The following is a 12979-nucleotide window of genomic DNA, read 5'->3' as shown; positions in this document are numbered from 1 at the left end:
TCATGGGTAAAAATAGGACATGACGTATGTTTTACAGCCCCGTTTATCATTGCAACAAATAATGATTAATTTTAGCACAACCCCAACTGTTCATATTAAGTTTGTGCAATTTTATTTTTAGAAAGTAGCCACAGGAGCAGCCTTCCAAAACAATGGATTATGTGTGCGCAACAACCAATGAGAACCAGGCAGAGTTGTACATTTAAAATAGGCTTGAACCACTAAGGTCAAGCAAGGTTGCATCCCCACTGGGAATATTTTATTTTTGTCCAATTAAACCACTAAAATGGACAATTAGTAATTCCTTGAATGGATTTCCTATGTGTTGATATCTGGGGGAGTGATCTATAACTGCTTCTATGAAAGGGCAAATAGATTTTTTTCTCTCTCCCTAATGTACCAAAACTCAAAGCTGGTAATAAAGTCTTAAAAAAAATGTGTGTGTGCTTTTTTTGGGTTATTTGCCCGTCCCCTGCGGTGAGGGCCTGCCTCAAGGCTATTGTTTGGACACAGTTCACCTCACGCTACATTGGTCACAGACAGGGCGTGGTTCAGGGAGGCCACGCTGCGGTTTTGAGATGGGAGGGGCAGGAAAAGACGAGAGGGGTGAAAGGAGAGGGGGCTCTGAAAACTCTCAGGGAGCTGACAGGAAGACTGGAAGGTCCCATGGGGAGAGGATGGAGGGAAAGATACTCCCTTTTCTTTAAAAACAAGGCTGTTCACTGAATACTGTAATCCTTCTCAAGTGCACTGGTGCATTTAATCAGAACTCACTCCACACCACTGCTTTAGCTTTTTGAGCCACATGGATTTCTGAAAAAATTAGATCTTTGAAAAGTTGCATGGTAACACTTTAAAAAAACAAAAATTATTGGGGTTCAAGCCCATGTGAAGAGAACATGACCAAAATAGCCAAATTTGACAGAATAGATATTGTGGACACGGTTGTCTTGGTGTCAAATTTTTGCTTTGATCACAATTGCACAATTAGGACTTTGTACAACATCGGAAATTAATGAAATTTGGCATGTGCTCTCGGAATGTTCTGTTGGAGCTAGTTTTGTTAATTTTGAATAACACAGGCCAAAGAGTCATTATGGGCCACAACCAAAAACATATTGGTTTATATCTTGTTAACAATTATGTGAATAAAATTTCTTCTGATAACTTTTTGTCATGAGCATTCCTAGATGATACATTCCAAATTTTTTGTGAATCAGACAAAGCCTTAAAGTATTAGAGAAGGATTCAGAGGCAATACAAAGATATTAGCAAAATTTTAAATTAGCTTATTACAGTGCTACCTTATTTAAGGTAACATTAGTTTATGCTTTAGGTACAGTATCATAAACTAACAATTAACAATATTTCTAAGCATTTATTAATCTGAGTAAATACTAATTTATAAATATACTTTTGTTCATTGACAGTTTATATAAGCTCATAATGCATTAACTAATGTTTTCTCCAATTCCTGTGGCTAAAATTGGCATATATACATTTCCAGGAGGTACAGCTCGACTCGACTGCACATCTTAACAAAGAAACTGATTGTGTGGAGCAGTGCACGCTGTGTGTGGGAGAGATATGGGCAAGCTGTCGTATCCCTTCGCATTGCCCAAAAATGCTCACTCAATGTCATCTGAACCAGTGTCAAAAATGAAACCGCACGAGAGAGACCCAGCATGTGCGTGATACAGACTGAATAGCAGCCATAGAAAATAAAAGTTTTAATATTTAAAACTTCAGCAAATTAAACTTCAGCATTCAATTAATAATGCATTGGCAATGTACTCTTAAATGTATCTTTCTAATAAAGCTTGATATGAATTTAATCTGCCCTTTTGATACTATATTAAAAAAGTCCACTGGAAAACAGCAGAAGATTTTGCTCAATTTTTCATTACAGCATGTCCACTGATTTTAGTTACATGTATTGTACAAGTAAAGTACAAAGTCGATACATTTATGGTAATATTTTAATGCTTGTTTAAATGTAACATGTACCATGATTAATCGCAGTTAATCACAGAAAACTGTGTGATTAATTAGTTAAACCTTGCGACCCTGTGTGTGGACGTTGTATTTTGGCTTTCCTATACACAACGCATAATTTAATTTAAACTGACTGATCTAAGATCAGGAGACTCTGTGCTGACAGTAAAGGGTTAAACTTTCGATGCACCGAGTCATGTGACAAAACAACAGGGTGGCAATCTTAGAGGAGTTTGTATTTGGTTGAATCACCAACAAAAATACACCTGGTAAGAAACTTAATTAAGTTTTTACTTTGAAACCTGTTTGAGTCAAAAGATTAGTCTCTAGTTTCATCCAATATGCCTTTTTTAAAATTTGAGTGATTTATCGCAAAACGCCACACTGTTAAACACAATGACCACATTTGTGGACTGTATGCTCAGTTTCAGTTAAAATATCCTATATTCACTGTGCATTATCACACTGAGAATTAATGGATGCATCCAAAAACTGGAAAATGTTGCTTTCAGAGGCTTTATATGGAGATGAAAATAAGTTGCATTTCAAACTGTTCTGACACCAGTGCAGACAGACAGCAAATTGGAGGTGAAGTCATTGACTAAATAGGGAGCATCCTATAGCTCTCTGTGCAGCTAAGTCCATTCAATTCTAACTTCCTATTTAAAGTTAAGTTTTAGACTGCAGATGATGTTTAGATCACTGTTGTGCGTGAAAATCCCAGGAGATCAGCAGTTACAGAAATACTCAAACCAGCCCATCTGGCACCAACAAACATGCCACGGTCCAAATCACTGAGAACACATTTTTTCCCCATTCTGATGGTTGATGTGAACATTAACTGAAGCTCCTGACCCGTATCCGCATGCTTTTAATCACTGCACTACTGCCACACGATTGGCTAATTAGATAATCACATGGATGATTGCTGGTGCCAGACGGGCTGGTTTGAGTATTTCTGTAATTGCTTGTAAAATCTCCTGGGATTTTCACACAAAATAGTCATCTAAACATCATCTGCATTTGCATTTGCATTTGTGTGTGTATATATATATATATACACACACACACACACACACACACACACACACACACACATGCACACACACACTGTATTTGGTTTGGATTTGAACTCAGATCCCCTTGCACACTAAATGAAAAGTGGTAAACTAGATAGTTGTGGTCCATCAGACAAGGCATTGGAGCCTTAGCCTCCTAAAAAATACATTCATAATAAGCATAACAACTTAATTTATCAAATTAACAGTTATTTTATAAATTTACTAACTAATTTGCATAACTCGGATGCATATAATGTAAAAAGATGTAGATGTAGTAGCCCAGGCGAGTTTTAATAATGCACGAAACCCAGAGGAGGCCAACAGCATCAAGGTCATCTCTCATGAGTACACTGACCAATCAGAATGGATATTCAAATGATGCAATGTCATTTGCTTCTGTCTAAATGTGAAAAAAATTCAATAATGAATTCTGCAATATTGCAATATTGACCCTTATTGGAAGGTCATGGCCTTATGTTGCCTAGGGTACCAAGTCATCCATGAATTCTTCATTCCACTGATGCCCCCTCAAAAAGACAGGTGCATGGCACCCCTGGTTTTACCTTCAGAGAAGAAAACTACAGGGAGAAAAGCCCCATTCCTGAATGCCGAAGTCCCAGCTATGTGAAACTACCAATCGTTACTTAACCTTTCCAACAAATCCTCAAATATTCATCCTCGTTTCAGACGAAATAAAATCCCACAAAACCAGCGAGGCGTAACACCTTCCAAAGGCTGATTTAAAAGCAATTTAAAACGTCACCTCCATCTGCAGCCGCTTTATTGAGTTCACTCCATTGCATCTCTCTCTGGTTATCACTTTCTCAGGGTCGTGGGGGGTTTAACATGCTGGCTTGTGCGAATCCTACTAGTGTTGAAATAAATCACAAGTGCACTGCAGTGCCATAAGCAGGCAGTGTTGGGTGTAATGCATTACTAAGTAATTAATTACAGTAATTAAATTACTTTTTCATTGGAAAAAAGTAAAGGGATTACTCTTAATTTTCAGTAATTTAATTATAGTTACTTCTGATGTAATTGTGTTAAATACTGTATAGACTCTAGAACAATTCTATATAAAACAATAATGAATTTAAAATCAAAATTTAATGTCTAATGTTAAAATGTATGTTTTCTAATTTAATGCAATTCTTTGGCCAGTTCATGAATAATTTATCTGATTTTATACTATTTATTTGAAAGAATTAATAGAACAGTTTCATATTTGTCCTTGTATTTTTCATCTGGTCGAGGTTGATAAGGATTTTAGAAAGTAGTTAGTAATAAGTAATGCAATTACTTTTCAGATAGAGTAAATAGTACAGTAATCTAATTACACTGTAGAAGATGTAATTAGTAGTTAGTAATTAATTACTTTTTTAGAGTAACTTACCCAACACTGACCACAGGCTCCTTAACACCAAGCCTACTGCTTTAGGCTATTGCCACCGACGCTGTCATGTGGTTATTTTCATAATGGCTTGTCACGATCTTTTTCATCAGTTTAAATATAGTATTAGCATGTAGGATTGCTTTGTGTGGAACTGGCAGGGAACATTACAGTTACGAGTGTTACTCTATTCAGCAAGGCACAACTCAGAAGAGACAAAAGGCCTCTTTTTGGTTTTTTGGAAAGTCAGGCTGGTTTTATTTTTTAGCTGTCTTCTCACAACTTGTTTGTGGTAGTTTAAGTGAAGCTATCACTGTTTGATGATTGAATTTGAAAGTGACAGTAAATACTTATGATTAAAATGACATTACGCTATATATCTCGTTTTATCTCCCCTATTCACTCTGTTTTAATGGAATAGCTCGATCAAAATCTGTCTCATCAGAAGTCTAATCTTTTTACTTACCCTCTTGTCATTACAAACCTGTTTGACTTTCTTCTGTGTGGAAAGCTATGGTGAATGTCAAAATTTTTCAATGAATAACAACACATTTCAGTCTGTTCCTCACAGAAAGTTATCAAATGGTTTCAGAAGACTTTGGCCGAGTCAAATGGGGCAATTTTATGGTATGTTTACCAAAAACCATGCTTTTGCATCCTTTTTGAAGCTTGAAAGCTTCAGTCTGCATTTGTTGTAATTGTATGGGAAAGAGGGACCAATACAGAAGAAAGAAAGTCTGCCCAGTGTTTGTTGACAGAAAAGTAATTTTGGGGTAAACTATTACTCTCTCAGATGTTGGGTGTTATTCTGCTCATTTGGCGTGATATAAAATGAACACATTGAGATGACACCTCTGAAGCATTACTTAATCTGGATGGTGACTCGGCCAATTTGCAACCTCAGACTTTCCATCAGCCAGTCAAGACTGTGCAGATGTCACTCCATTAGACATTTTCTCATTTGTCGTCAAAATGCTCCTCTCTGGGGAGGCAGAGGCTCGCCGCTGTCTCTCTCAGCATGAGATGTGAACGAAGGAGCTCCACAGAGCGTCTAGACCTGTTTTTCATTTTCACATTTTTTGCCACCAATTGCTTACGTTTAGAGCCGCATTGGAGATCGTTCGAAACCTGTCTTACTTTTAGATCTCACAAAGTAAAGAAAGTAAATTTGCAGTGTGATAGCTAACTTTTACATGCAGATTTATAGTCTTTGACTTCTGAGTACAAACCAGCCATGATGGTGAATAATGTATTAGGCTTCAGCAGTATTGATTTTAGAAAACTCAACGGTTTCCATTTTAAATGATCAGCAAATATATATTATGTCTAGATTTCTGTTGACCTCCTAAAATGAGGATTTGTTTCTTAGGATGGTATTACAGTCCATTCACTTATGTTTAACATACTATATGGCAAACAAATTGTTGGAATAAGCAATTGATAATAATGCACAGCATCCATATGGCTGCAAAATCCAAATAATGCAAAACTTGATATGAATGGCATGTCTGCCCTTGACTAGGGAGAAAATATTTATAATATGCAGAAGAAAATGCGGATAAGATGAAAGATCATGCACTGAAAGACATAAACACCCAAATCTATCAGGACATTGTGGCTCAGTTAATGCTGAAACTTACTACGCAAGCTTGATTTTATGCTTTGTTGTGTTCCAAAATGTGTCAGACTGCAATTTATAACACAGCTCAAGTACGCAAGGGCCGTTCTAGCTGCCATTAATATTAACTGTCTGCATGTGAGTTTTCTCTTTCAAGGTAACTACTGTAATGGCAGAGCAACAGTTTGAAGAGAATACTGCTGAGCAAGTAAGTTAAAGTCAATATATATCAAAAGTCAATTTATAACCTGAGTAATAACACATCCAGTGTAATGGCATAGACTTTTGAAAGTAACTTTCGCCCTCTTGAGTACTGAGATTTTATACCACCAAAGTAATGGAAGAACACACTTTAAGCATGCTCAGTCTGACCGCGTGTTGTCAATCCATTGACCAAGTGCTCGAATCTACACATGCATACTTGCATAATAGAGGTGTGAATATTCACTGGCCTCAAGATTTGATTATGATTCAAAGGGTAATGATTCAATTACAAAAAATATTCTCGATGCATCACAATGCATCTTGTCCTCCAATTTTTTTATCAATACATACACTCAGTATTAAAGAGTATTCAATTATAAATAAAGAAATGAATCGATCCCTAATCAATAACTACTGTATAACCACAACTATTGGTTGCTGGTCCAGGATGGCTACATGAGATATCTGCTTCTGTGAGAGTCCAGATGTCAGCTTTTCCTTTCCACACCACAGGTGATAGTAAAGTGACACAAATAGCAGTGCTGCTGCTTAATAAATCAATCGTACGCGCACTGTTCCGACGAGCGAGAGACCGGCCATGAGCAACAGCCAAAGAAATAGAGAGCACAAGAGGAGAGAAAGGCATTGGAAAGCACGAGACAAAAAAAAGATTCGAAAATAAAAACATCGCCCAGGTCTCGTGAACCGCTGTGTCATCATTATTTTCAGCAATTTTTCACTTTCTGTGCAAATCAGTGCAATAACTGGGAAATAAACTTTCCCATTGCTATGTGCTTGAGTTTGTGAATTAATTTCGAGATCGTAGTTTCAGTCGGGAATGATGGTCGTGTGACTGATACACGGAGTCTGCGATACATTTTGTAGTGTGCGCTTGGCTTTAGTAATTGTGTATCTTGTCATTTGTTTCTAGCATCTCACTCTGTCTTTGGCGCGAACATAAACGCCACTGAGCTACTGCGGTTTTAATTGAACTCAGAATTGATTCTGAAATTTTGAAAATAGATTCAGAATATTGGAGAAAGAATTGTGATGCATCAGAGAATCTATTTTTTCATCCCTATTGCATAAAGTACGTTTCTGGCCTTAAAGATATTGATTATATAGTAGGTCAGATTGGGAGATGAATAAAAGCCACAATCGTATGGTAAAGAGTTTATGGGATTTGGTATGGTTAATCATTTGTTTAGCAGGAATTATGGGAAACATGTTGCCACTGAGTAAAGTCAGATAGCAAGATTTTAAATCAGAGGAAATGTGCAGTTTAATTATGTTACGGGTAATAATGTTTAAAACCGCATGTAAAACTATGTTCACGAAGATAATTCCTTCTTAATGTCATATGAACCTGAAGCACTTATCTATATAAGTTCATGTGATGACTGGATGCACGCCAGCGGAACTTTAATCTAAATCTGAAAAGGATAATCCCATCCTCTCCTCTTAAGTAAAAAGGCCTTGTAATTATTCACATTTTGCCTTGTTAGTGTTGCTTGTGATAAAACAGGTGACAGAATCCCATTGATTTACATTGAAAGAGAGACCAGAGCCATATCTAGAGACTAGAATATCATAGGGGGGGTGGGCTTTTTTAACTTTGGCCAGTAAGCAAACATCTAGTCCACCGAGATAACCCTAGCAACCACCTAGCAACATCCTAGCAACCACATAGCAACATGCTAGTTTTGTAAGGAAAAAGAAAAACTCACATTTGTAGTTTCCCACTTTAGACTTCATTGTCATCTCTGAAGATGAAGGAGACCCAGAGCCACACTGGTCACAACCCATTAAACCTAGGCCTGCTTTTAAGTTTATATTCAGAGTCTATCCGCCTACAACATGGGGCAAACATTTCTCATTATTGAATCAATGTGAAAAAGTTTTTAGCAGCAATAAATGGTTTTGTAGCTTGTAAAAGGTCAGAATTGTGGAAAATATTTATTCACAACTGAACCGCTAGTGTGAAAAAAAAACTGCAAAATGAAACTGAACCCAATCCAATCCAGTCCTACAACAAACATGACTTTAATGACCATCGGCCCTTGGCTCAATAATGACGGAAGGATGTGACCAGAACGCAAGTGAACCCAAAGCCCTGATTAAAGGAATGCTGTTTTTGAAAGGAGAGGGGCTTTGTGTTTAAACTATGAGAGCGACTCCCACATACAGCCGTACAGAGGAATGTGTATCTGATTACATTCTGCTCGCTCAGCCTCCGGCTCTCGCATGTAAACAGTCACCTGACTGAGAGGATAAAGAGAGAGGCAGAATCGTCATATCCATTCAAACGGAAGGGGCACGTGCCATTTTGGAGCTAAAGTAATTTTATATATATATACACACTACCGGTTAAAAGTTTTGAAATACTTACTCATTCTTTATTATAATTTATTTATTTTTTTCACATTTTTGAATAATAGTAAAGTCATCAGAACTATGGAATAACATAAATGGAACTATGGGAATTATGTTGTGACTAAACAAAATCCAGAATAAATCAAAACTGTGTTATATTTTAGCATCTTCACAGTAGTCACCCTTTGCCTAGAATTTGCAGACATGTACTCTTGACATTTTCTCAACCAACTTCTTGAGGTATCACCCTGGGATGCTTTTTAAACAGTATTGAAGGAGTTCCCATCTATGCTGGGCACTTATTGGCTGCTTTTCTTAATTATTCAGTCCAAGACATCCATTTCAAAAACTTTTTTATTTAATTAAATTTTAGATTTATAATTAAATAAATTAATATGGTGGCACAATTATATTTTTGCCTACAAAACTATTTTCAAATATTTAAGCATACGCTTTCAGATCAAAAGATTTTAAAGATCATGAGAAACATTTCGGTCAAGTGTTTCAAAACTTTTGACCAGTAGTGTGTATATACACACATTATATATATATATATATATGATAGCCTAATTAAGTTGCTCAGTGATTATAGGTTAAAAAAAACACTGTGGAAAAAGAATACATGTCTAATTTGTTTAGTCACACCTTATTTATGACTTTTTTCCCCCTTTGGAACACGAAAGGAGCTATTATTAATAAACCAAATCTGCTCTTTTCCATCCCTGTGAATTCTGTGACAGTAGGTCGAAAGTTCCTCAGTTGAAATTGGTCTGTTCTTACCAAAATTTAAACCACTGCCCCCAGTGGCCGAAACTTGAAGTGTTGTTGAAAATATGGGCACATGTGAGCCCCAGTTTCCGGGCAAAATGTCCACAGAATGGCACCAAAAGCGAGCTGTAAAGCGAGTTGTTTTTAGTTGTTAATGATGTAATGCAGTCAACAGGAATGGATATTTTTTTAATCATACACCCTAACCCAAACTCTAACCCTAAACCTAACCATCAGTGCAGTAAAATGTCATTTAAGAGGGAAAATGCAACCTCAGAATGGTGCTCATTATTGATTATCTGAATGCAATTACTTCCTGGTTTCTATGGGGCCAGAACCCATGTCTCTGAGGCTGCTCGCACAATACGCTATCATTAGCAATATAGGAAAATGTAAACACATTTGAATTTATGCAAAAATGTCTAATGGCGATTGAGAATTAGAATGAGGTTAATTATTTGAAGTTATTTGAAAATCGCTTTAAAGACCCTGCGTTCGGTTTTATTCAGCTGCATTCCGCCTAGCTGTTTGAAAGGAAGAACTCCTCCGGTGTGTGTGCGCTTCTCCAGAGTGTTGAGCACTGTCTCTGCCCCAGACAGAAAGTCACAGTGTATTGTGTTGGAGCTTTTGCTGTAATGATTCAGACCACAAGGTACCGCAGAAAATCATAACTTAATCAATCTAAATTTCAAAATAAGGCCCCTTTGACACGTTTGTGTATAGTTGACATTGAATTTCGAATTTAGTGAAAAGTCACATCACGCATAATCATTATTGATTATCGTTTTCATGATCAATCATTGCTGTCACTTCTGGGTACTACTCTTGCACATCCCTATTATACAGCATATATATATATATATATAAAATCAGGTACTGATTACAAATTACATGAAAAAAATGAAATTGGTAACGTAATCTCAGATTACATTTTGGGGTAATATAATCCGATTACTTTTGGATTACTTTCAACCTAATTCTATTTTATTTTATGTTACATGCATTTGAGTAGGATAATCATTTAACATAAATGTATAAAGAGGAAGAAAATGTATTTCATTCTTTATTACTAACAAGAAGAGATTCACAAAAAAGTGCATTAAACATTACATAAATGAAATAAATATTAAATCTAACAGCAATGATAGTGCATGGCCAAAGTTTATAATTCAAAACACTGAGACATCAAGTTCATAAAATAATAGCATAAAGCAACAGCAAACATTAATGAAGCCTTTGAAGCAATTAAGTTCAATGTGTGAGCAATGATACAAAAATAAGTAGTAAGAAATAATATAAAAAAAAAAAACATATCTAGCTCATTCAATGAACCTGAAATCAACAGCAATGACATTGCTAGGTCAAAGCTAACAGCTAAAAGCTCTGACACACTTACTTTTAACCCTTACTACTTAGTAATAGTTCCTTAGCTGTGATGAATATCTTACTGTTGTAACATAAAGGGAGCACATGCTCAAAATATTCATCTGTGAGACTATTGCACTTCAGGGTAAGAATATGATGATATTGATATGAAAATGATCAATACATTATTAACAATTTACTATAAATTTAATTCAATTTAATCTATAAAAAGTAACTGTAATCCAATTACAAGTATTTCAAAATGTAATTTAATCCAAATTACAAGTACTTGATTTTGTAATCTGATTACATAATACAGATTACATGTAATCCATTACTAACAACACTGTAGATAGATAGATAGATAGATAGATAGATACTGTATATATACTGTATACTCTCTCCCTCATATAGCAAATTTACAGAGCTTTCAAATGGCAAATCAAGTGAACCAGGACTGCCACTGATGCTGCCACTGAAAAAGAAAATGGACCTGAAACTCCTGAGAGGAAAAAAGAGAGAGAAAGAAATAAAGGAGAAGCATTACAACAGTGCACGGGTAAAGAGGAATGTGAGATGTCTGCAGTGAGATGTCTTACACCCGTGTGAAAAGAGAGAGGGTCAGAGAGAGAGAGAGAGACTGATATTGTGCTGAGCCATGCTGTTCAAACAATTCCATTCATTTAGAAAGTTCCCGCTAATTACACCTGTTCAAACAGGTGCTTTCTATCACTCTCACTCTATCCCTGTCTTTAAAAGACTACACATACTTTCTGCTGCCCAGACTGCAGTGCTGTGTAACCCACTGCTGAGCTGCCCTGCATGCTGTAACCCCATAATATCATCAACCTGACACAATATCAATACACTGATCCTTGCCTGCACACCCAGACAATGTTCATCCACATGGCTGAGCCGCTTAACATGACCAAGGGCCAACATGCAGTGAAACCTGCCTTGGGGCTATGAGATCTCCAACACTCAACCAGAGATCACCACACCCTGCTTCCTTTTTGAAGGGCATGAAGTGAAAGTTGAGAAGGTTCACAATGCACACAAGAACAGGGGTATAAAAACATGTCCATGAACATTATTTTTCAACACTGAGATATAAAGTTAATGGGATAGTTCAATCAAAAATGAAAATTCTGTCATCATTTGATGATGCCTGTATGACTTTTTTTTCTTCAGCGTAACAAATAGAGATGTTAGGCAGAATGTTTAGTCTCAGTCACCATTCAATTTTATGCCATTTTGTTTTTCCATACAATGAAAGTCCATGGTGAATGTGACATTCATTTTGTTTACAATATCTTTTGTGCCTCGAAAGAAAGTAAGAATATGGTTTTGGAACAACATAAGGTTTAATACTGTAAAAGATAACAGAATTCAAATTTTTGCATGACCTATTCCTTTAAAATGAATGTGAATGCAGAAGAGAAAGTGTACATAAAATATTTGTAATCACCTTTTTGCTTTGCACTAGTTCATTTTAAATGGTCCTTTGTTGCTTCAAATTAATTTTTAAAACTGCAAATATTCTACATAGAACAAAATGCTGTTTCAAATAGCATAGCATGTCACATTACATGCTAAAAGTTGACATGTCAACTTTCCAAAACTATTTCCTTTTAACAACCCACGAGCATACACAAACGGTAAGCACAGACAGCTTTATGAACAAAATCACTGACAACATTGGAAAAGTTGCTGGTAAACACATCAGGCACTTTAAACAATAATATTAGGATTGCAATCTTGACCTACATTAAAGTAATCTAAACTTGAAAACACTGGAAAAATGGTAGTAACCACCAGTTCAACTAAGACTTTTAGTATCAGACTCGAACCACGTGTTTCATGTTATTTCCTGCAAATCAGTAAGAGGCAGGGGATGTGACGCCGAACCCAATGCCAACTTTATTTTTTCTCTAGTTCTAACACTCCCACTTTGATATGCCGCAGCTGCGTTCGCAAGCCATCCCACAGGCTACCCAGGAAACGGGATGAGGCACAGAAGAACGGGATCAGTTGGCCTCCTCCTCCCCACTTCACTCTCTTCAACCCTTAACAAAAGCTCCTAGCACCCTCCCACACTTATAAATTAACTATTTGCTAGTCTGCACTGTAAGAAGTTCCAAAACTGCAGCATACAGTCCAGATCCAAGCAGCCCAAACACATAAACCAAACAGAAACTTGGCATA

At 36.5% G+C, this 12979-nt stretch overlaps 1 protein-coding gene across 5 annotated transcripts in view; it reads right to left on the bottom strand.

Annotated features, from left to right (window-relative positions):
* The window catches only part of LOC127426181 (kazrin-like), a 243124-nt gene that overhangs the window by 126447 nt on the left and 103698 nt on the right, over positions 1–12979 (bottom strand). The window lies entirely within an intron of this gene.

Source organism: Myxocyprinus asiaticus, chromosome 35, assembly GCF_019703515.2.
Source record: "Myxocyprinus asiaticus isolate MX2 ecotype Aquarium Trade chromosome 35, UBuf_Myxa_2, whole genome shotgun sequence".
Classification (NCBI taxonomy): Eukaryota; Metazoa; Chordata; class Actinopteri; order Cypriniformes; family Catostomidae; genus Myxocyprinus; species Myxocyprinus asiaticus.
This window is presented reverse-complemented; position numbering and strand designations above follow the sequence as displayed.